Raw genomic sequence first — 24,674 nt, 5'->3', positions numbered from 1 at the left:
GAAGAGAAACTTAACTATGTACTTAACTCTGGGTTCCTTGGAGGAAGAGCGGAATATAAATGTAAAATAAATAAATGAATAATGTCATAACATCATGGCCCATAATATCAAGACATTTCTTTGACAGACTGTGCATGGAAGGGTTAGGCAATAGAAGTTGCTGATGTCCTTTCCACATACAGACTGCAAAGAGCCCATTCATCTGCTCTTTTATTATATAAACATACCTTATCCACAGAAGGAGAATGTAACTTATAAAGCAGTGCTGAGCTGGGCTTTGAACTCAGAGTGTATCTCTGAACAGGTAAAAAGCATGATTTAAAACGGTCCTAAGACATGGCCAACTGCGTCTTCCCATCTCATGTATGCACAACATGCATGTGTTTATTAAAAGGAATACCCCCATACAGGTGTGATATGCTTGTGAGAAAACAGTGATATGTAAAGAAGTCCTAAGTCACCTGCACAACAGGTGGCCTTGACACATGTTATTCCACCTTAGTCCTGGTCTCAGTCCCTGAAGGACAGGGATAATCTAAGGGCAGAGTTGCACGTCAAACAGTAATAGCTGCAGTAACTTCAGCAGTAAAGTATTTCATCTCAGTTGGTACAGATGCACCAAACTGAACAGGACTAATTTACTTCCCATTCAGCTGACAGTGCTTCTAGTGCAGAAAATAAGGGTTTTCAGCTGAAGTTAATTCTGGAGTAACTTGGAGCGTAGGTTTGAACTACACTAACAGCAAGCTAAGAAAACGTTAACAATCTACTTTCTTTTACTTCCGTCTCAAAATTTGACTCCATTTTTCTTGCAGAAACAAAGCACTTTATTCTGTAATGCCATTCACAATATCACACATTGTAAAACAACACCTCCAAACAAAAGAGTAAAGGTGATAACATCTTCTCTGGACACATCAATGTCAGGACAGTTATCAACCTGCAAAAACAGAAGAGGAAGATGCAGACTCCACATATCATTTGTAAAAGGATGCCAGATAAGTAGACTTTTCGAACAACCTGAAAGGAATGAAAAAAGATATACTGGTCATATATAGTTACAATATATATACATACAATTACATATGGAGGAAAAATTCTACCATATAGTCTGGCACTGTGCAGGTATTTATATTTGTATATACGTATCTATCTTTTTTCAATCTATATAACTAAACAGAAGCATATATAGGAACACATAACATATATGATAATACAAAGTATTAAAAATCAATATCCCATTATACTTCATAATCTGCCATGTCTCTCTTCTTGCTTACATTAAATAGTTTTCAGTGTGACATACATCTGCACATTATCTTTTGCTTTCTCTTTCCAGGATGAATAAGCTCTACTCTTGAACAAACTGATCCTAATGTCATTAGTTATTTTACCTAACATAAATACATTATTCCAAACTCTCATAACCATTCAAACAGGGATGATGGGTGTGTCCCCCCCTTATTTAAAAGATAGTCATTGTGAGTGCTGAGTGCTTGAATAAATCAATGATTAGTTCAAAATACTGTTATATAACTCTATAGATTATATCCACCCACCAATCCATCTATCCAATGCTGATCATTGCTGGAATGGGAGGTGGGGATAGGGGTAGAGGAGGAATTAACATCCTATTCTTAAAATAGGGGAGGCTTGCTGTCCAGCTGCCCTGGACCCGGCATTCACGTGAGGAGACAGTGGCGTTTCTGAAGTGGCCAGGGCATAGCAGCCTTCTCCCCAAGGAACCTCCATGTCAGCCCACAGGGCTTCTTCTAACCCAAATTATGGGGTGGGTGAGCAACCAGGAGGTGGGGAGGGAAGGCAAGATAGGAAAAGGAAAAGGGCTGAAGCTAATAAAGTCTCTGGTGGGGGGGGGAGGGCGGGGAGACTTCCAGATGTTTGGCCTGCAATTTACCATTTATAGAGGGCAGGGCCAGTGATGAGGGCAGACTGAGAACAGAGAGTGTTTGGGTCCTCTTGGGAGAAGCCAACCTGAAGACCCAGAACAGCACACAGGAGGAGGAACCAGGTGGCACCAATCCCCTCCCCTGTCTCTGAGGCCTCGACAGCAGGGCATCTAATCCCTTGAAGGGCAACAGAGGGTAGGCAGTGGGCATTATGATTGTATGCTACTTTCTGACTCGTTCAGGCCTAAAGATGGTACAAAAATTGCAATATAAACAGAGCAAGTTATGGAAAGAGAGGAAAAGTGAGTGGAGTGGTACTCTGGAGATGAGGCAGAAGGAGTGAATTAAAGTGTGAGATGAAGAGGAGAAAATGAGGCTGTTCTCACATGCAGCCTAACCCAGGCTGAAAACATGAGAACTGCTGGGATTGGGTCTAGTCCTGGTTGGACAATGCTGCCTAGCCCTGCTATTTACCCCAGCTGTTAGCTGAGGTTAAGGGAGTGAGTAGTCTCTTACCCCTGGTACATACTCATGTGCGCGAGCACACAACGTGTCATGCATTGCATTGTGGGATTCACAGAGGCTGGAACAAGTTCTAGCCCCAGATCCCTCCACTCTGCTCTGAGCAGTGCTGCTCATGGAGGAGCACTTCCACCACCAGTCCCTCAATCATTTGCGGGGAAGGTAAGCTTTTTGGAGCCTTTCCCGCCCCCTGGCTTCCCACAGCTTCCAGGTGCTGGCAGTATTGCCAGTAAAGACTTTTAAAGGAATCCCTCACCACCTCCCACTCACTGGCTGCCACTAGTATATTGTCAGTCTATAACCAATTGCAAAAATTATTGTAGGAAAGTCTTCAAATAGTCTGTTGCTTGCCCCCAAGTTTTATTTCCACCTTTTAAAACCAAATTTTAAATGCCCAGAGTTTTAATCCAGTTTTCTGGTCCATTCCTGAAGGATGGTTGACAGTTTAAATCTGATGGTTATAATCAGAATTTCTACTCCCCTCCCCCCCAAAAAAATACCCCTCCCCAATTGTTTTTAACCTTTTCTCCAGGATATTTCAGTGCAAAAAAAAAAGTACTCTGAATTTAAGACGGTGCCCAGATTTCTAACATCAAAGAACTCAGGTGGGGTGGGAAACCTAGTCTTGGATTCAGGCAAATAGGTATATAATTAAATGCTAACTTGGAACTGATTTGTGCCATTTTGAGAGCCACATTATCTTTTTTTTTGCGGGGGGGAGGATCAGAAAATAAATGATACATCATAACTGAAAATCACTCTGTGACTGTGAACAGAAGAGCTGTTCTTTTTTCAATCAATGTTGTATATAATATACAAATAAAAAAGTGTCTGAAGGAGGCAACTGTGATTCTTTGTACAGATCTATATGGAAATATTTCCATGTTGCTTTCTACTTCATAAGACTGCCTTCATTATGAAATGTGTGGCTATCACAAAATGAGCACCAATAATGCTGGATATCCTGACCCCCACACACAAAAATTATGTTGTATTTCAAGTTACTGGGAACATTTGGCATGAAGAACACCAAACCTTTCAAGGGGCTTTGTTCATCTGCTTCCATAAGGGAAAATATATGCAGTTGAGGAGGAGATTCACAGAATAATTTTAGAAGCAGAACAGAATTCCCCTCCACACTAGAACAATGGAAATGAAAGGTCTATGAATTATTACAAACTCACTCCATCTAGCCTGGCCATGCAGGAGTGCCCTGAACTGTAAAGCGCCATCCCTGCTTGTTTAAGTTGGCCAGTGGAAAGTATTATTGCTAGCTGTGTGTACTTTCAGCAGGACCATTTTTTGTTTGTGATTTATAACCTGTCTGCAAGAAAAAAACACCTAGTGATATTTTTTGATTCCACCCCCCCAAGCCAAATCTTTGGATGATATGAGAAGATATTCTAGATTATGTGGATATGCTAGATTGTTTACATGTTTTGCTGCTGTTGTTGTTTGGAAAATCCTCTTTCTCTTGTCTCAATAAGGATATTGCTATGTAAATATTATCTAGTGCATATTCGTATATCTTTCTCCAATCTGTGAAATAAGCATTTGAGGGCAGAAACCTTAGAGATATTAGTGATTTCAAGACACCATTATTAAGTCATTTAAATCAGACCATACGCTCAAGAGCTCAGATCCTGGCTATCACTTACTATAGTACCATTATTCTTCATTTTTACTAACAATGAAGAACATAATAACAGTTCTAGATCTTCTGTAATCAAAGATTCTATGCACATAATTCTGAATATGTAAAGTATATTCAGATAATCAGCATGATTAGAAATAGTCAAAATCTTTTAGTAGCTTCAGTCATGTGTAGCCATGTGAACTTCAGTTCAGTTCATATCAGTTGATCATCAGCACACAAATAAATTCAAATCCATTCAAGGGAGTTAAACATGGATTTTACATGATATCCAGTTCCATGCCCCTTGACAAAATATGTTCATTTTTCAGAATGTGTATATTGTAACTTGTTTGGGGTTAAAAAGTATTTTAGAAACTTATTCACATTGGTTTTGGTCTGTGAATTTTTGAATCATCTAGAGAATATGAGCTCTTTGATGAAAAGTACTATTTTGTGTTATGAACCAGAAAGTAATGGCCTATCAGGCTATAGAAAGTGGTCTAAAACATCTATCTTTAATCTTCTTGTGTAAGTGTTCTAGACACTGTAATTTCCAATAACAATAATGGAATAAATACCTCATTAACTCCTTTAAAGCTCCCAATACCATGACAATATCTAAATGAACTGTCAGAGAAGCAGGCATGGTTCAAGTCAGACAGCAGACCAGAAAGTTAAGACTGACTAAAACTAATATATTCTCATTCCCAACAACCAGATGGGTTATATGCTTTTACTAAATATAAAGAGAAAATCAAAGCAAAACAAGCTTCACAGGTACATAAATCATTTCACCTTTGAAATCAGCTTGAAACTAAAGATAAAATATCATTTACTAAGGGGTTTTTTTGTGGCTAGGGGATGTTTGTTCAGATGGAGTTTAACTCACAGAGCCAATGTCACCCAAAACATCATATTTATGCATTTCTGATAGATAATAACCCTATCGATATTGCACCATTCTGGTCATAAATTAATAGTCTGACATACTAATATCCATTGCTGCACCAAATGTCATGGATATTTATTGAATGGGAAATAAAAGTGCAATATCTAGTTTGAGCAGAATATTCCCATAACAATAAAAAGTATAGATTTGGCTTTAGGGAACAATTCCCTAGGCTCAAATGTCTCAAAAAGAAGCAGGCAACTGGTGAAAAATATGAAAAATGTAATTATTAAATATGGTTATATGGTAAAAGTGACTAGATCAAAATCAAAGTGCAAGGAGGGGCAATGGAGAGAGTGTAAAGGATACTAGAAAGGATGCTGGGCAGCCTATTTACATTCCTAACATGGTAATAGCCTCTGCAGTAAATCTACTCAGAAAAATAAAAGGGAGAAAGTGGCGGGGAGGGAAGAATACTGTAGCTTCATGTTCTAGAATAACCTTGTAAAACTTGGCAATAATCTATACACATGATAATTTGTGCAGACTTCTATCCTATCAACCTGTCCTAAAGTCTCCAGGTGGATAATAATAATAAAAACCCCATTCCATACCCCATTAAATTTCAATTAAAATCTAATTTAAAACATGAAAAATTAAGCACTCCCAACCCTTTACTGCTTAATACTGCCCCACCTGCAAAAAAACAGTACAAGTGAAAAACTCTGACAATACTTCTGAAATGATACCCAGGCATGGACCTTTAAGGGGAGGAAGTGCTTCTCTATGCGCCCTTGCTGCCTGAACATGGTCAGTGTCAGGGGTATAGGCACCATGGAGCCAGGGTCATGACCTGGCCATGCAGATGGCCAGTGTGCATTTTCAGCAGCCTCCAAAATGGCCACCGGCAGCTTAGAGAGACCCGTAACGGGCCAAAAATGGCCCACAATGAAATGACTGGGGGATGGAAATGACTGGGGAGGAAGGACTGCGGGGGGGAGGGAACGCCAGGAGACCTCCCCCCCGTGGCTGTGACAGCACCCCCCAAAGCCTCACAATGGCAGTAATTCCATGTATTTTTGGTTAACAACCCCCCCCCCCTGCTTTCTGGCTGGAAGACAGAGGCCTGACCTCCCAGTTTGGCAAGCAGAAAAATTTCCTGGTGTTGTAATTATAAAACTCGGTGTCAAGTTGTGACAAACCCCACTCCCTCCAAAAGAACAAGTATATAGCTAGAAAGTGCTCCTGGATCCAAAACTCTCTGGTTTCTCAGGCTGAGGCAGTGCCAGGAGCACGTTTTATCAGCTATACCCATTTCTAGAGGTAAATGACCTTAAAACAGTGATGCTGGTAACCTTTGTACCTTATGTGGCGCTACCTTTGTACATAGTCCAGAAACTACAATTGGTACAGAATGTGGCAGCCAAACTGGTCTCTAGAATAACCCAGAGGGACCATATAACACCCATTTTAAATGAATTGCATTGGCTGCTGCTATGTTTCTGAGTGAAATACAAAGTGCTGATTATCCTATATAATAAGATCCTTGGTGTCTGCGTCCGTGTCTCTGACGATGGTTGGTGTCTGCGTCCGTGTCTCTGACGGGTGTTCTGGGCATACGTGGTGCGCATGCGCAGAACAGCAAAGGGAGACAAGGACGCAGGCGCCGGCCACCATGTTGGTCGGGCGGCACTGCAGCCCAGACAACAGCGGCGAAGGGCCCGGCCCGGCCGCAGAGGCCGGTGGCGAAGCGGAGGCCAGTGGAAAAGGGCCCGGCTGCGGAGGCTGGCAGCGGCCCAGCCGGAGACTGGAGCCAGCCAGGCAGGCAGAGAAGCAGCTCGCCCGCCGGGCGAGGATGGCCCCCTAGAGCGTCGAGCCATCCCGCTCAGCGGCAGCAAGCGGGGCCCTTGGCCGGGCGGCTGTTTGCCCAGGACGCTCCTCGCCGGCTCACCTGAACGGAACCCAGCAGTGTCTCCCTCCCTCCCTCCCTCCCTCCAGCCAGTCTCTCCTCCGGCCTCGGCCAGAAGCGCAGCAGCAGGACGAAGCAGAGCCGCTGCGCTCTGCCTCCGCTGCTGCTGCGGACACAGCCCCTTCCCTCCGCAAAACGCCCGCCTCGCTGCTTGGCGGCCTCTCCCCGGGAAAACTGGGGGGCAGTGGGTCCGGGTCCCTTCCGAGGCACACCCCAGAGCTGTGACCGGGGAGCCCCCTGCGCGGAGGTCTCCACAGCTGCCAACTCACTCGATGACTCGGGAGAAGTGCGCAGCCCCTCCAGCTTGGAAGCGCAGCACGGAGCTGCCTGGCAGGGCTGTGGAGGACTGTGGGGCAGGGGAAGGGAAGGGCAAGAGGGAGTGGGGCGGGGGGAGGGCAGGAGGGACTGGGGCAGGAGACTGAGAGGGAGGGGAGGGTGAGAGAGAGGGGTAGAAAGGGGAGGGAGGGCAAGAGAGTGGGGTGGGAGGGAGGGGAAGAGAGGCAAGAGTGTGGGACAGAAGGGAGGGAGGGAGAGTGGGGCAAGAGAGAGAAGGGAACAGCCAGCCCCAAAGAGCTAGCCCGGGGCAAGAGGGAGGGGGCAGGGGGAGGGGGAAGGGAAGGGCAAGAGGGAGTGGGGAGGGCAGGAGGGACTGGGGCAGGAGGCTGACAGGGAGGGGAGGGTGAGAGAGAGGGAAGGGAGGGGAGGGAGGGCAAGAGAGTGGGGTGGGAGGGAGGGGAAGAGAGGCAAGAGTGTGGGGCAGAAGGGAGGGAGGGAGAGTGGGGCAGTACTCTCAGAAAAGGGCCCCCACTCTCGACCAGAGGAGGCGGTGGGCCCGGCCGGGTGGAGGAGGACGCAGTGCGGCCGAGGCGGCGGCAGAGCCGCAGCCTCGGACAGAGGAGGCGGAGTTAGCTGGCCCCAAAGGTCTACTAGCGCCCGTTAATTTAACGGGCTTAAAGTTACTAGTTACCTATAAAGCCCTCAATGGCTCGGGTTTGTGGTACTTAAGGGAACACCTTCTTTGTCATGAACCCTGCAACCTATTAAGATTATCTGGGAGGTCCAATTATGGTTGCCATCAGCAAATTTGATGATAACTTGGGAACAGCCTTCTTTGTGGCTGCCCCAGGGATTTGGAATATGGTCCCTGTCAAAATTAGAGCATCTCCATCTTTGATTTCTTTTAAAAAGACCCTCAGGACACACCTGTTTTCTCAGGTTTTTAACTGAAATTAATTTTAAATTATTTGTTTTATCCTGTGAAATAGTTTTAATTGTTTTAACTTGGTTTTATACTTGTTTTAAATTGTGTACATTGCCTAGAGAGACATATATCAGGCGGTATATACATATGATAAATAAATCAATAACTCAAGGGATCACGGGTCTGTTCAGGCCACAGTAAATTACAGGCTTTCCACAGTCCCACAGGCTTTTACACACACACACCCCTTTCTGCATTCTTATTCTCTGGTGACAAGTCAATCAGGGAATTTGTGCGATTTAGGGAGCACCACCTGCTGGCCTGCTCTTGCATTCGTGGTTTTAACCATACTTCTTTTGTGTCAACTGTGGTTTAATCATGGAATGCAAGAGCTAGCCAGCAGGTGCACTGCCAGAATCAACATGTGGCCAGAGAATAAGAACATGGAAGGAAGAAGAGTGAAAGCCTGAATGACTGATTGATTGATGATTGATTGAATGTACCAATACTTCATTATTTTATTAATTGATATGTGGAAAGATGTGCTAATTGCACATCTACCACAAGACACAGCTTCCTGTCAATGGCCCATGTGATTTCTTTGCTAAATATAAAACTAAAGGAAATATTCTCAAGACTGTTTCCTACCATGACTCTAGCCTATGGCATCACTCTCCGTCTAGTTGTGTTTTAGGTATTGTAGACAAAAAATGGACAAATACATTGTAAAAGGAGAAAGGAAAACATATCCTTGTCTAGGAACATAGGAAACTGCCATATACTGAGTCAGACCATTGGTCTATCTAGCTCAGCATTGTCTTCACAGACTGGCTTCTCCAAGGTTGCAGGCAGGAATCTCTCTCAGCCCTATCTTGGAGAAGCCAGGGAGGGAACTTGAAACCTTATGCTCTTCCCAGAGCAGCTCCATCCCCTGAGGGGCATATCTTAGAGTGCTCACACATCAAGTCTCCCATTCATATGCAACCAGGGCAGAGCCTGCTTAGCTATGGGGACAAGTCATGCTTGCTACCACAAGACCAGCTCTCCTCTCCTGATATCTAATATCACTTCTTGCCGCAAAACTAGTAAGCAGGGGTGTAAACTAGGGGAGAGGGGGACCCGTGTTCATCCCTCCCCCTGGCAGCCCCTGAGTGAGGGAGATAATGAAGAAAACAGGGATGGATGGAGCTGCGGGGCCCTCAGGAGCTGGGGGGCCCGGGTCTTTGAACCCATCTGCTCAATTATAGCTACAACCCTGCTAGTAAGCATGTTTGGGGAGCTGTGCAACGTAAGCAACTGCTGCATCACAGACATGGCAAAGCGGGCATATGGAGTCACAACATGAAACTGTTAGGGCATCCTGCCCTCCTATTTGCATCCCCGGCTAATTAAGTTAAAGGCATCACTGATGAAAAACAGAAAGGAATAGCAAGAAGGTGAATGTGTGAGCAAGTTGTGCAGCATATTGGACCAGATGACACTGTGAATTACTCAGACCGAGGTCCGTTTTGTCCAGCTACCAGTCAGCTGACCAGCTGTGTTCTTTATGATTCTCTGGTTACATCACTTGCAAGAACTCTTTAATGTGTTGAGAGTTTGAGATGGCAATCTCTGAGTTTCTCCTTATCTAAGAAGATGAACAGAAGGATGGGAAGAATATTTTGTTTGAATTCTGAGACCTAGTCGATAAGCAATTAGGCATTTCACCACAAAATTTAAGTGGCAATGCTAATAGAGGCTTGTATGTACATGCACATATGAGAGCCAAGGATAATTTTTATGACTCCAGTAGAGCTGTGTGAAACAAACAGAAGTCAATTTTATGAGCATAATGACTGGCTTCATCTTCTCAGTGCCCACACAAAATAGCTTTACTCAAATCGCTTAATCAGTACAAAAGAACACTTGCTCACAGACTGTTCAGCTGTTAGAGAAAGCACATGGATATCTTTCAAAGGGAACATGATTAACATATTCTGGGGGGGGGGAAACAATTATTAGTGGCCACTAGAAATGTAGAACATAAAGTTCCAGCTTAAAGCACACTTTAAAATCTTTTATTATCTTACAATTTCATAAGTCATTAGTTTCAAACCTATAAAAAATTAAAAAGAACTCCAACATGGAGCTGACAAAACAGATTTAGTTACTGCAACCACACACAATACTTCCAAGTGGAAATTTCAAGCTCCTATGATCTTTTTGCACTCAGCCATGTCCCCAACACAAATGAGCTGAAATTCCTCATAATGTTATAATTTTTAATGCTAAAACAGACCTGCACATCTTATAACCCAGGGTCAGCAGCCCCAGACATTTTGCTGCCAGAGGTTATAGACAATATGATGTCTTCCCATCTGGGGTCAAGTGCTAAGCATTCTGTACATCGCCTTGAGATATATGTGTGAGGCAGTTTATAAATATGATGAATGACTAAATAAGTAAATAAATAAATTCTCAGGCCATGTTGCTGAGACATATGAATGTAACATGTGGGGTCTGAAGAGCCCAAACAGCAATGGGATTTGCAAGGGAGCATTAAAGGTAAGACAAGTGATAAGTATATTTATGCAAATATTCAGTAATAGAAACATTTGACTTAACCATTCTCACACATCTTTCCCACTCCCCTGCTTTTGTCTTTACAAAATCCAATATTCAACTGATCTAATCCACTTTGGGATGAAAGAAAGTAAAACAACTGTCCAACTTGAATTCCTGGCTTGATCCAGCTCTTCTGTTTTCAAGCACTTCACTTGCAGCTTTCCATGAAGGCCCACAAGACAAACTCAGACCATCCTTTTATCTCCCTCTAGGTCTATTCACAGCAGAGTAGCTACTTCCACATCTGCCAGCCTGAACCAAGTACTACACCCTGGGAGCAGGGGAGGGGGGCAGTTTACATGAATACACTTAGACTATGCTGCCAAGCCAGGCAGTGGGGGCAGGATTCTTCTTAGTTCAAGTCAAGGGGTGGGGGGAGAACAGCATGGTGAGGAGGAGGGGAAAATGAGCAGCATGCCCCAACAGGTTTAGGAAGGGCAGCAGCAGTGAACAGCATGGTAGTGAGGGCCTGGCACTTGCTGCTCCCTGCGCCCCTCCTTGCATCTGAAGCAAATGCCTCACCCTGCCTCATGGAAAGCCTATGGAATGCACTCCTGGCAGATCTCCGCAGGTTAGGCTTGCTGTTGGCCTTTAAGAGAGTCCTGAAAACGTATTTGTTCGGCCTGGCCTTCCAAGGTTTTAAAATTGTTTTCAGATATTTTAATTTGTTTCAAATGGTTTTGAATTGTTTTTAAATTGTTTTAAGCAGTGTGTTTTAAATGGTGTTTGTTTTATGTCTTTTTTAAATTTGTTGTGTACTGCCCAGAGCCTTTGGATGGGGTGGTCTAGAAATTAGATAGATAGATAGATAGATAGATAGATAGATAGATAGATAGATGATAGATAGATAGATAGATAGATAGAAGGGTCATGCCTGTTCTAACCCACCAAGCCTAATCCAGCCTGCTAGCCTTGTGTTGTTGCCTCTTTGGTGCTTAACAGCAACCACCACCCCCTACACACATACACACACACACACCTACCTTGATTCTGCAGTCTGAGGTAGGCAGCAATAACAGAAGGTTGATTGAGGCCCTGGTGGGCTGCCATACATGGCAGATGGAATGCATTCAGATTAGAGTTGCCATGCCCCCCCCCCCGAATTTCGGGTTTCACCTGGATTTTAAGCATCTCACCCAGATTGCTTACCCCACTGAGATTTGCCCAGATTTCAGCTTTCATTAAAACTAACAAACAAACAAACATCAAAAGCTAAGCTCTAGCCCTTGTACAACCAGAGTTGTGGAGCAAAACATGCAGTCACAATTCTGCTCAAAAATGGTCTTCAAGCCAATTTACAAAATATGCAAATTAGGAACCTGGATTTGGAAAGCCAGAATATGGCAACCCTAATTCAGATCGAGGTGTTACAGTACCTCAAGTTGTGATAGATAATTTCTTGCTCTTAGATTAGGATGGTCTTGACTGAATGCCCTTCTTGTACTCACACAACCATATGTATGCAGGTGTTGGAGATTTTAATTGTGTAATTCCTGATTATTAGGCACATATTGGCAATAGTTATTGATATGAAGAGTTTTTAACCTTTGCACAAGTCTGATTAAGATTGTTTCTCCTCGGAAACATTTTGATGTTATTGTTCCGAGAAGTGGTAAACAGGTAACATAGGCTAATGGTAAGATGTTGGTGGGATTTCAACATGGAGGCAGAAAAACAAAAAAACTGCAGATGAGCTGCGGACATCCAACAGCTTGACGTAGTGGAGCATAACGAAAATAAAGGAATTTCTTGGTGGGATGGTGGAGTAAAATGCTTGTGACCAGGTGGGAGATCCAATGAGAAAAGAGTAATCAACTATTATCATAGAAAGGGTATAAAATAATTGTATTAGCTTGTACAGGGTCCTCAGATTTCGCAGGAAGATTTCATCTGGGAACCTTCAGCTGGCGGAATATCGCGGTTTTGCTGCTTACTGTTCTGAATGGTGTGAGTTCTGAAATAAAGTTTTGTTAGATAAGTACAACTCTCATCATTTCTTGGTGGGTTCCGGAAAAAAGCTTGCTTGCCAGTATGATTCTCTTCACTGCCTGAGACTAAGGGCAGACACAAATCTGACATGAATATTGATCCTCCTGAAAGTTCCATCTGTGCTAAAGCCAAGCTCAGTGTGGACCAGCAGCTGAATAATTGAATTAATTTAAATTTTCTCACGCAGGGATTTGTCTTTGCATAAATGTAAAACCAAAGTAATGAATGGAAGCTAGTGATATTTTTTGCATACAGTTTTCTATAACTCCAAACAATAGTAAACGGATTCATTCACTATCAGCTTGAGCCTATTTATTTATTTATTTATTTATTTATTTATTTATTTATTTATTTATTTTCTATATGTCTAGGAGGATAGTGTGAAAAATTGCACAGCACACGTGTTTTACAAAAGTGTTGTGCACAATATTGGAAAATACATTCCCTTAAATATCATTGCTACTGTGTAGCAGAAATCCCCGGGTTCTGAGACAGAGATTGACTACCAAGTAAGAGAAAGCAGATTTATTGCTGGCAATTTGGTCCCAGTGGAATAAATTCCAAAGCCTGAGACCCCGTTTACATTGTGTCTTCATCTTTTATACACATAGCAATTTACATATTGTGGATTCAATTCTCATTAGTAAGCATCGTCATCTTACAATTATTACCAATCAGACAATTTCCTTACTAACTATAATTAAGCAATTCTCCTCCTCCTTTTCTCTGCATACTTCTTCAATATTTTCACTCCCTACTGTGGCCTTGAGCGAGTGCTGGTCAGCAAGTTGCTATCTACAGATAGCAAGGGGCCCAGTCTGCATACCAACAAGTGACAAGAGTTATTGCGCTGTTAGCAAGTTGTAATTAGAGCAGCTTGGTGATACAGACCCTTTTAACCATTTCTTGACCATAAACCTGAGTCTGCCTCATCAACTGAAGACCATAAGGCTCAGCAAACATGTTTGTATTCCCCAACTTAAGGTAATTAAATCATCTAACATCTTGTATTGTGCTCACTTACATCTTAGCCTTCAGTCATGTACACTTTTCTTTGGTCTTCCAGCCCAAATCCACTTCCCCTGAACCACAAAGCTATAAGTATATAATAAACAAATTTTAAACAGTGAGGCCCTCCATAGGCATGGGGATGAATGGCATGTGGTTCCTCTCTCCCAAGAAGAACTGTGTTCTACCTACCAAAAGCTTCTTGGGCCTCACTCAGTCACTGAGTCACTCACTGACTGACATGAAACTCCCAGACCAAACCACAAAAGATTTCACAGCTTTATTCCAGAGCTCACCGAGACTACCAAAAAAAATTAGAAATCTCCCTGAAAAGTATTTGTTGGAAAATGCAGGGAAATAATTGGAAAAGCATTAGGCCTTCCAACAAACTTTGGCAGTTTTCTAGGGTACTCTTCGAGATAGAAAGTCCAGATTTTCACGGAATAATGAAGCAGCAAACAAGCTATCCCCCCCCTCACTGTATTTTAGTCCATGTTGGATTTCCACAAAACTTGCTTTAGAAATTGAAAAACACAAAGAAGCTTCAGAGCTGGAGATATGAATGCATTTTTCTAAACACATAAACTCTTCTGAACATCATCTAGTAATGAGTGGAGGGAGAGTACATGGTCATTTTGTAGTTCAGGAGGAATGCTTACAAACTGCAAGCCACATTCACTAGTAATGTGTATGCAAGACACAGTAGCCATCTTCAGATATTACTCACGCCCCTGGTGCTCACACTTACAGTTACAAAAGTGGGGAGGAATTTCTGCCCAGGAGCTGTCACCCCCTCCTACCGGGCGCTCACTGATATGGAGCTGTTTGTGTGAAGGGGAAGTGCTGTAACTGTGATGGCACTTATTTATTTATTTATTTATTTATTTATTTATTTATTTTATATGTATACCGCCCGTCCAGAATGGTTCAGGGCAGTTTACAATTAAAACACAGCACTAAAACAGTAAAGAGCTAAAACAAATTTAAAAACAATATAACAATTAAGAATTTTAAAACAAAAATTGAACAATTACGGTGATTAAAAACCCCGAAATCGGGTTTTGAATTTTAAAATAAACCAGAAATTAAAAACCCCACAATTTAGGAAGCTGAGAAATCTTGGGGGGCCTAAGCCGTTAAGGCTTTGTAAGTTGTCCGGGAACCTATTGGCAGCCAGTGTAACTCCATCAGTAAAGGAGTAACATGGTCTCTCCGAGATGACCCAGAGACCAACCTGGCTGCCGTGTTCTGAACCAACTGAAGTTTCCAGACTACGTACAAAGGCAGCCCCACTTAGAGCGCATTACAAAAGTCAAGTCATTTCCACGAGCAGCAACCTCAGGCCACCGGGGTTCCCTCCAGGAGCATTGTGAGGCTGGCAATGGCCTGTGTGGGGCTGCCACCGTGGCCCCCAGGCCCTGTCCTCCGCGTCTGACGTCAGACATGGGGGTGTGGTCTCCCTCCCAAACGGGGCCACGCGCGCGGGTTCAAAGAACCCAGGCCGCCACCAATCAGGGCCGCAAGTGCGGCCCCAGACACTCCCCTCGTATCTGATGTCAGATGTGGGGGCGTTGTTTCGGTCCCAAACAGGGCCGCACAGTCCTGTTTGGAGCCAAAATCAGCCAGTGTGGCATTGGCAGAGTGGCTGGAGTAACTCTCCCTGCCCGAAAAGCAGTGAGAGCCGTTCCGGCCGTGCTACCAATGCAGCACAGGCCGATCTCTCTCCTAAATGGGGCCGCGTGGCCCTGTTTGGGAGGGAGATCGATCGGCCCTGCTGTGTTGGCAGTGAGACCAGGAGCAGCTTTCCCTGCCTTTAAGGGAAGGAGAGTCACTCTGGCTGTGCTGCCAATGCAGCACGGGCCAATTTCGGCTCCAAACAGGGCCACGCGGCCCTGTTTGGGACCGAAATAATGTCCCTGTGTCTGACATCAGACACAGGGGGTGTCTCTGAGGCCACACTCCCGGCCCTGATTGGTGGCGGCCCGGGTTCTTTGAACCAATTCATCCAATGGTGGCTCTGCCTCCAGTTCCCTCTTCACACAAACAACTTCGTACCCATGAACGCCTGGCCGGAGGGGGTAAGTAACAGCTCCTGGGCAGGACTTCTGGCCTGCTTTGCAGCAGTAAGCATGAGTGCCATGGGGGTGAGTAACAACTGAAGAGAGTTTGTATTTACCAGGAAAAAACAGTCAGAAACAAAAATTCTCTTTCCTCATCTAGGCAACATACTCAAGCAGCTGTAATTTAGTCGATTTTTATCCAGTTTCTCTGAAATTTGTGAGAGTTGTAAAACTCACCAAGAAGATTCTCCATATTAGGTTTCATATTGATAAGATAAATATTATGACTAGAAGAACAAGACTGTTTAGGTGTAGAAGAGGAGAGCTGGTCTTGTGGTAGCAAGCATGACTTGTCCCCTTAGCTAAGCAGGGTCTGCCTTGGTTGCATTTGATTGGGAGACTACATGTGAGCATTGTAAGATATTCCCCACAGGGGATGTAGCTGCTCTGGGTAGAGCATCTAGGTTCCAAGTTCCCTCCCTGGCATCTCCAAAATAGGGCTGAGAGAGACTCCTGCTTGCAACCTTGGAGAAGCTGCTGCCAGTCTGTGTAGACAATACACAGATAGACCAAAGGTCTGACTCGGTATATGGCAGCTTCCTATGTTCCTAAGAACAAGACTGTTTAGGTTTTACTATGGTAGAACTCTAGAAATTGGTGTGTGGCTCTATAATAGTCACTCAACAGCCAATGTAAGGTAAAATAATGAACTTTGAGGAAATATAGGCAAAGTGCATTAGAAACAACCAACCCTAGAAAAGTGACTTATATTATAACCCTACTTGTTAACTCATCTCAAGTGATGTTTCGATGTCAGTTTTTTGATCTCATGAAGCCTACTGGCCTGGCTTACAGAGTCTTATTGGAGACATAGTAATGTGAACATTCCTTAATTATTACACTATTTGGAAGCAGTCTGGTGGGCTGCCAGAGTTCTACAATATTCCCCAGGGCTATACAGTGGAAAAGCATGAAGGATATCCACTTAGACCTGAACTGATAGAGACTTCAATGTACCTATATCGTGGTACACAAGATCCCACCTTTTTGGAGCTGGGCAGAGATGTTGTGGAGTCAATAGAAAAAATCAGCAAGGTGGATTGTGGTTTTGCAACAATCAGACCTGAGACATCACAGGCTAGATAACTAGAAAGATAACAGTCCTTCTTCCAGGCTGAAACACTGAATTATTCTATATTTGTATTTGTGAAATATTTGTATATTTATTTGACCCCAACAACTTCATTCATAACAATGGATCATCCTTTGATGTTGTGCTGACACCATATGCTTGTATTCTTAGTGCTGGTGGATTCATCTTCAATACTGAAGTTCATCCTATAGATCTTGCTGCCCTGCACAGTTGTAGGAAACAAAAAGAAGAGCAGTGAGAGGTGGACAACTTGATTTGGGAGTTCTACTCTCTAAAAAGAAGCAGGAAATCCACTTTCACAAGAACTCTGAGTAACAGGGAAGGGGCCCCACAAAAAGACTGCAGATACTTCCCCTGAAAGCTGCAAGGGAAAAAGAAAAAATGAAAAACCCACTAATTGAGTTGCCCCAGTCAACCCTTTAACCCAAAACTGGCAGTTCTAGGGCAGGTCTTCTTAAACAACACATGCCCCCCCCCACCTCTCTCTCTCTCTCTCTCTCTCTCTGTTTGCTAATTCCGAGTTGTTGAATTAAATGTATTGTATTGGCGAGGGAAAGGGGGACAAGAAACAAATAAAAAGTATGTTATTCTAACTAGTGACACTCCAGGTTCAGTCACCTTTTTAAAAATGCAACACTAATCAACACTGTGTCATTGGCAGTGCTTTGTTCTTGACTGGTATGCTTTTTTATTTAAATATTAAACTGAGCAGGGGAAGAAATGTTTAGTTTATTTACAGGTTCAAGCTATAAGGTCTTCTGCTTAATCTTATGGGAATCTGAAGAGGAGTCCCTTAACATGTGGATGAATTATAATATGAGGTGCAGAAACTTTTTATTTATTTTTTTTAGCCAGGACTTACATGTTCCGATAATATCAGTGCATCACAGAATGATCCCAGGTCCCTGTCAGACAAGTCAAGGCTCAACCTATATTCTTTCGGTTACATCAGAAGGCCTGAACTCTCAGCCTTGGCCTTGGCTCCTCTAATGGTGCACTGACAGAGCCAGAATAATCCTCAGGTTGATCTAATCAAAGGTGAAAAGGGAGAATCAGTAAGTGTCGTATCCTTTTGCCACTTTCATCAATCCGGCTAACTGAATTTGAGCTTAAGCTTGGTAAATTTTCTGCAAAGGGAAATTAATATGTAACACATCTGAGGCCTGGTGCAGGCCTGTAAAATTGGAAAGACTGCATTATATCAGAGAGCGATTATTGAGGGAAAGAATGGCCAAGGCCCAGGTAATCAGAAAGAAGCTTCTGTGCATCTCTACTATGCTTTGATGGTGTACTCACTCACCACCCTTGAAGCAGAAGTGAAATCCTTTCAATCTCTCTCCCCTCTCCACACCCGGAATATATTCTATTGCCCATTTCTGTTGCCCACACATGATTGAATCAATTCAATTACCTCAGAAAATACATATTCAGGCCATGAAGATGCTCTTGGAAGGAAGGGAGAGGAGAAAAAGACAAAGAAATCTGTACTTACCCAATAATAAGTTTCATTTGGAGGAGGTTTGAAAACAATTCTCCCTCACATTTGTCCCTGTCAGGTCACATTATTCACAAATGAAGTTTACAAAATATCAATTCAATTTCAATAAAGGCAGGCTGAATCTCAACACACAAGAGTTGAATTTACCAAATCATAATCCTTGAGGGGACCCTGGTGGCTTCCAAATATTTTCCAGTCAGAGGTAATCAAAAGCAGACTGCTGAATACTAATACATTCAATTTCACCCCTTTTGTTCGCATCTGTTCCCTTATAATACTATTTTTCTACACTTCCAAAGCGCTGATGATGATACCCTATCCAGGGATAAGAATGGCTTGACTATGGAGGAGAGGGTATCCTGTAAGTTGGACAGCTCTGTAAAATTGCATATTTCTACACATTTTCTATTTTAAAAATCAATTTGCTAATTAATAAACTAGGGAGTTGCCAAGCAGAAAAGCAGCTACTTTTCTGTCTTATACCATGACTACCCTGCTAATTTTCCCTCCTTGTTCACTCCAGTTTTACTCAGTACAGCAACATGAGGGCATGTTCATGATGCTAACCAGTTCAGCATAGCAGTTCTCATAACCAGTGCTCATTTCAGTCCAATGAGAAGTTGAGCTCTTTCAACTGAATAGATTCAGCTCTTGCCCCTGAACGCAGTCATTCTCTCTAACTGCAATTTGGGCAGAGTCACTCCAAGTTACTTACATCCATGAATTGGTGTGGACTTCAGCTGAAGCGTCCGCATCATTAAACTTAGTCCTGATACTTCACATAATGAGAGTTAATTGCCTCCATTTTCACTGGTTCTGAGACAAAAAGCACTATTTATATTGGCTCACTGTATTAATTGATAGAGCAGAAAAGCAGTTATACAGATCACCCCTTCTGAACAATATGAAAACAGAACAGCATAAGATCAGGAAGGAGGCCTTTTCTAAGTTGTTTCAGACAAAGCTACTGAGTGATTCAGGTTTGTCTGAGGTTAGACAGCTGCAGGGGAAAGCTCTACTGGAGTAGAGCTATGGCGGTGGGGAGGAGGGAGAGAAGAGTCACCAGTGCAAAGAGAAGGGTGAGGGCCAGGGAAGAAACTCCTGGTCAGTGTCCTTCAGGGTGCAATGGATACCTCTTAGTTGTGACTCAGTCTTGGGATTGGGGGTAAACACATGATTGGCATTCTGCTGAAAACTGTCAGTTGTCATTATCTTTATAGTCAGTGTTCTTCTTGCTATAAAGATGCTAGATATACTACACTTCTGGCTTTCTGGGAAGAAAAGAAGAGTAAACTTGTATAGGGACCAGAAGGAAGAGGTTCCTCCCTGGGCCTTGTACATTGGAGCGTGACATGCCACGAGGGAGATGGTTGCTTTGGTAGAGACACTTGGGAGTGTTTCTTCATACTTTCATAGATCAGTAATGATCAAATTACTTGGGGCTAGGTCATCTTCCTGCCATGTTCCTTGCTTTCCTTCTATCCTTGGATTCTGCCTGCAGCCTTAGAGTGAAACTTCCTCCCCTTGTATTCCTGAAAGTGCAGGTTTTGCTGGTAACCTATTTAGGATTGATAAAATTCCATGTAGGCTACTTTGACTGGCTTTTAGGGTCCTGGCAGGCATTGCATTGTTCTTTTTTTTAAAAGACTTTCTCAGTTTCTAACTTGCATAAAGGGGGCTTGATAATGTACTGTTCAAGTTGAATGGCTTTAACTGCATCTCCTTATGGGAAGCATAAGGAAGACATCCAGGGTAAGCCCATAAATGTTGGGGCTTAATTGGTTGCCAACTTGGCTTTACGAGTCATTCTAGCTCAGATCTTTGCTAAGATGATTTGATATTTCTACCTCACCATCTAACCCAGACGAATGCCCAAGGTGGCTGAACCCCACACATGCCCCATATGTTCAGAAACTACTAGGATCATCACCAGGTGTAAGCTTGCACATGGAAGTTTTCCCTATCATTTTTCAACAGCAAAAACAGGAGAATTTCCATGGGATTTCCACGAGAGGGGTTGATTTAATCTCTGTCGATAAGTGCGCTGTAGTGGCACCTTTAGAACTAACAAAATCATAGGAAGGTTTAGGGAGAAGCCTTTGCTCAAACAGCATGGAGGGGATTATTCAACAAGCCGACAGGGGTGGGGGGTCAAGGCGTGAGTAGCGGACAGGGTGTGTACTCACGAGTAAGCCAATTGAGGTCTACTCACGAGTAAGCCAACTGAGGTCTACTCACGAATAAGCCACACAGGTTCTATTCACGCATAAGCTGAGAAGGGTCTACTCGTGAGTAAGGCTACAAGGGTCTACTCATGAGCAAACCTACTCACAAGTATGGCAGCTGGGGTCTACTCGTGAGTCGCTGAGGGGGTTGGTCTTCCCATCTACTCTAACCTTTTAAAGGTATTTCTTACATACATGTTTTTTGCATCTGCGTAAACACAATTCTGCGTAAACACAAAACACAAAGCCCAAAATGATCTGGTGTGCTTTTTGACCTGTTCCTGCAAGCACTGAGTATTTTTACTGGTAACTTAAAGCTGAGGGGGGCCTAAGACTGAAGAAGTGTTTAGCATTTGAATGAAGCTCCCCCCATCTTCTTATTTACATTTTACAAGCTTATGCAAGCTGATTTTTAAGTCTAGCAAAGAGGGCTTTTCTTTCTGGTGCAACATGCCTCATCTGTTCAGAAACTTCTCGTTTTATCACCACGTGTAAGCTTGCACATGTAAGTTTTTCCGATTCTTTTTCAGTTGCAAATGCAGGAGAATTTCCCTGGGATTTCCACGTGAGGGGTTGATTTAAGCTCTGTCGATAACTGCGTTCGTGGTGGCACCTTTCGTACTAACAATATCATAGGAAGGTTTTGGGAGAAGCCTTTGCTCAAACAGCATGGAGGAGATCATTCAACAAGCCGACAGGCGTGAGTAGCGGACAGGGTGCCTACTCACGAGTAAGCCAACTGAGGTCTACTCATGAGTAAGCTGAGCAGGGTCTACTCACGAGTAAGCCACCCGTGCTCTTCTCACGAATAAGCTGAGCGGGGTCTACTCGTGAGTAAGGCTACCAGGGTCTACTCACGAGTAAACCAACCCCCATGTATGGCCGCTGGGGTCTACTCGTGAGTCGCTGAGGGGGTTGGTCTACCCGTCTAACCTTTTAAAGGTATTTCTTACATCCATGTTTTTTGCATCTGCGTAAACACAAAACACAAAGCCCAAAATGATCTGGGGTGCTTTTTGACCTGTTCCTGCAAGCACTGAGTATTTTTACTGGTAACTTAAAGCTGAGGGGGGCCTAAGACTGAAGAAGTGTTTAGCATTTCAATGAAGCTCACTCCATCTTCTTATTTACATTTTACAAGCTTATCTAAGCTGATTTTTAAGTCTAGCAAAGAGGGCTTTTCTTTCCGGTGCAACATGCCTCATCTGTTCAGAAACTTCTCGTTTTATCACCACGTGTAAGCTTGCACATGGAAGTTTTTCCGATTCTTTTTCAGTTGCAAATGCAGGAGAATTTCCCTGGGATTTCCACGTGAGGGGTTGATTTAAGCTCTGTCGATAACTGCGTTCGTGGTGGCACCTTTCGTACTAACAATATCATAGGAAGGTTTTGGGAGAAGCCTTTGCTCAAACAGCATAGAGGAGATTATTCAACAAGCCGACAGGCGTGAGTAGCGGACAGGGTGCCTACTCACGAGTAAGCCAACTGAGGTCTACTCATGAGTAAGCTGAGCAGGGTCTACTCACGAGTAAGCCACCCGTGCTCTTCTTACGAATAAGCTGAGCGGGGTCTACTCGTGAGTAAGGCTACCAGGGTCTACTCACGAGTAAACCAACTTGCATGTATGGCAGCTGGGGTCTACTCATGAGTTGCTGAGGGGGTTGGTCTACCCGTCTAACCTTTTAAAGGTATTTCTTACATCCATGTTTGTTGCATCTGCGTAAACACAAAACACAAAGCCCAAAATGATCTGGGGTTCTTTTTGACCTGTTCCTGCAAGCACTGAGTATTTTTACTGGTAACTTAAAGCTGAGGGGGGCCTAAGACTGAAGAAGTGTTTAGCATTTGAATGAAGCTCCCCCCATCTTCTTATTTACATTTTACAAGCTTATGCAAGCTGATTTTTAAGTCTAGCAAAGAGGGCTTTTCTTTCTGGTGCAACATGCCTCGTCTGTTCAGAAACTTCTCGTTTTATCACCACGTGTAAGCTTGCACATGGAAGTTTTTCCGATTCTTTTTCAGTTGCAAATGCAGGAGAATTTCCCTGGGATTTCCACGTGAGGGGATGATTTAAGCTCTGTCGATAACTGCGTTCGTGGTGGCACCTTTCGTACTAACAATATCATAGGAAGGTTTTGGGAGAAGCCTTTGCTCAAACAGCATGGAGGAGATCATTCAACAAGCCGACAGGCGTGAGTAGCGGACAGGGTGCCTACTCACGAGTAAGCCAACTGAGGTCTACTCATGAGTAAGCTGAGCAGGGTCTACTCACGAGTAAGCCACCTGTGCTCTTCCCACGAATAAGCTGAGCGGGGTCTACTCGTGAGTAAGGCTACCAGGGTCTACTCACGAGTAAACCAACTTGCATGTATGGCAGCTGGGGTCTACTCGTGAGTCGCTGAGGGGGTTGGTCTACCCGTCTAACCTTTTAAAGGTATTTCTTACATCCATGTTTTTTGCATCTGCGTAAACACAAAACACAAAGCCCAAAATGATCTGGGGTGCTTTTTGACCTGTTCCTGCAAGCACTGATTATTTTTACTGGTAACTTAAAGCTGAGGGGGGCCTAAGACTGAAGAAGTGTTTAGCATTTGAATGAAGCTCACTCCATCTTCTTATTTACATTTTACAGGCTTATCTAAGCTGATTTTTAAGTCTAGCAAAGAGGGCTTTTCTTTCTGGTGCAACATGCCTCTTCTGTTCAGAAACTTCTCGTTTTATCACCACGTGTAAGCTTGCACATGGAAGTTTTTCCGATTCTTTTTCAGTTGCAAATGCAGGAGAATTTCCCTGGGATTTCCACGTGAGGGGTTGATTTAAGCTCTGTCGATAACTGCGTTCGTGGTGGCACCTTTCGTACTAACAATATCATAGGAAGGTTTTGGGAGAAGCCTTTGCTCAAACAGCATGGAGGAGATCATTCAACAAGCCGACAGGCGTGAGTAGCGGACAGGGTGCCTACTCACGAGTAAGCCAACTGAGGTCTACTCATGAGTAAGCTGAGCAGGGTCTACTCACGAGTAAGCCACCCGTGCTCTTCTCACGAATAAGCTGAGCGGGGTCTACTCGTGAGTAAGGCTACCAGGGTCTACTCACGAGTAAACCAACCCGCATGTATGGCCGCTGGGGTCTACTCGTGAGTCGCTGAGGGGGTTGGTCTACCCGTCTAACCTTTTAAAGGTATTCCTTACATCCATGTTTTTTGCTTCTGCGTAAACACAAAACACAAAGCCCAAAATGATCTGGTGTGCTTTTTGACCTGTTCCTGCAAGCACTGAGTATTTTTACTGGTAACTTAAAGCTGAGGGGGGCCTAAGACTGAAGAAGTGTTTAGCATTTGAATGAAGCTCACTCCATCTTCTTATTTACATTTTACAAGCTTATGCAAGCTGATTTTTAAGTCTAGCAAAGAGGGCTTTTCTTTCTGGTGCAACATGCCTCTTCTGTTCAGAAACTTCTCGTTTGATCACCACGTGTAAGCTTGCACATGGAAGTTTTTCCGATTCTTTTTCAGTTGCAAATGCAGGAGAATTTCCCTGGGATTTCCACGTGAGGGGTTGATTTAAGCTCTGTCGATAACTGCGTTCGTGGTGGCACCTTTCGTACTAACAATATCATAGGAAGGTTTTGGGAGAAGCCTTTGCTCAAACAGCATGGAGGAGATCATTCAACAAGCCGACAGGCGTGAGTAGCGGACAGGGTGCCTACTCACGAGTAAGCCAACTGAGGTCTACTCATGAGTAAGCTGAGCAGGGTCTACTCACGAGTAAGCCACCCGTGCTCTTCTCACGAATAAGCTGAGCGGGGTCTACTCGTGAGTAAGGCTACCAGGGTCTACTCACGAGTAAACCAACCCGCATGTATGGCCGCTGGGGTCTACTCGTGAGTCGCTGAGGGGGTTGGTCTACCCGTCTAACCTTTTAAAGGTATTCCTTACATCCATGTTTTTTGCATCTGCGTAAACACAAAACACAAAGCCCAAAATGATCTGGGGTGCTTTTTGACCTGTTCCT

At 43.7% G+C, this 24,674-nt stretch overlaps 1 pseudogene; it reads left to right on the top strand.

Annotated features, from left to right (window-relative positions):
* The first annotated feature begins 6,583 nt into the window (after positions 1-6,583).
* Positions 6,584-18,982, top strand: LOC128350534 (ER degradation-enhancing alpha-mannosidase-like protein 2; annotated as a pseudogene).
* Positions 18,983-24,674: the final 5,692 nt, after the last annotated feature.

Source organism: Hemicordylus capensis, chromosome 3 (genome assembly GCF_027244095.1).
Source record: "Hemicordylus capensis ecotype Gifberg chromosome 3, rHemCap1.1.pri, whole genome shotgun sequence".
NCBI classification, from domain to species: domain Eukaryota; kingdom Metazoa; phylum Chordata; class Lepidosauria; order Squamata; family Cordylidae; genus Hemicordylus; species Hemicordylus capensis.
The sequence above is the reverse complement of the archived record's forward strand: the minus strand, read 5'-3'. Positions and strand labels throughout refer to the sequence as shown.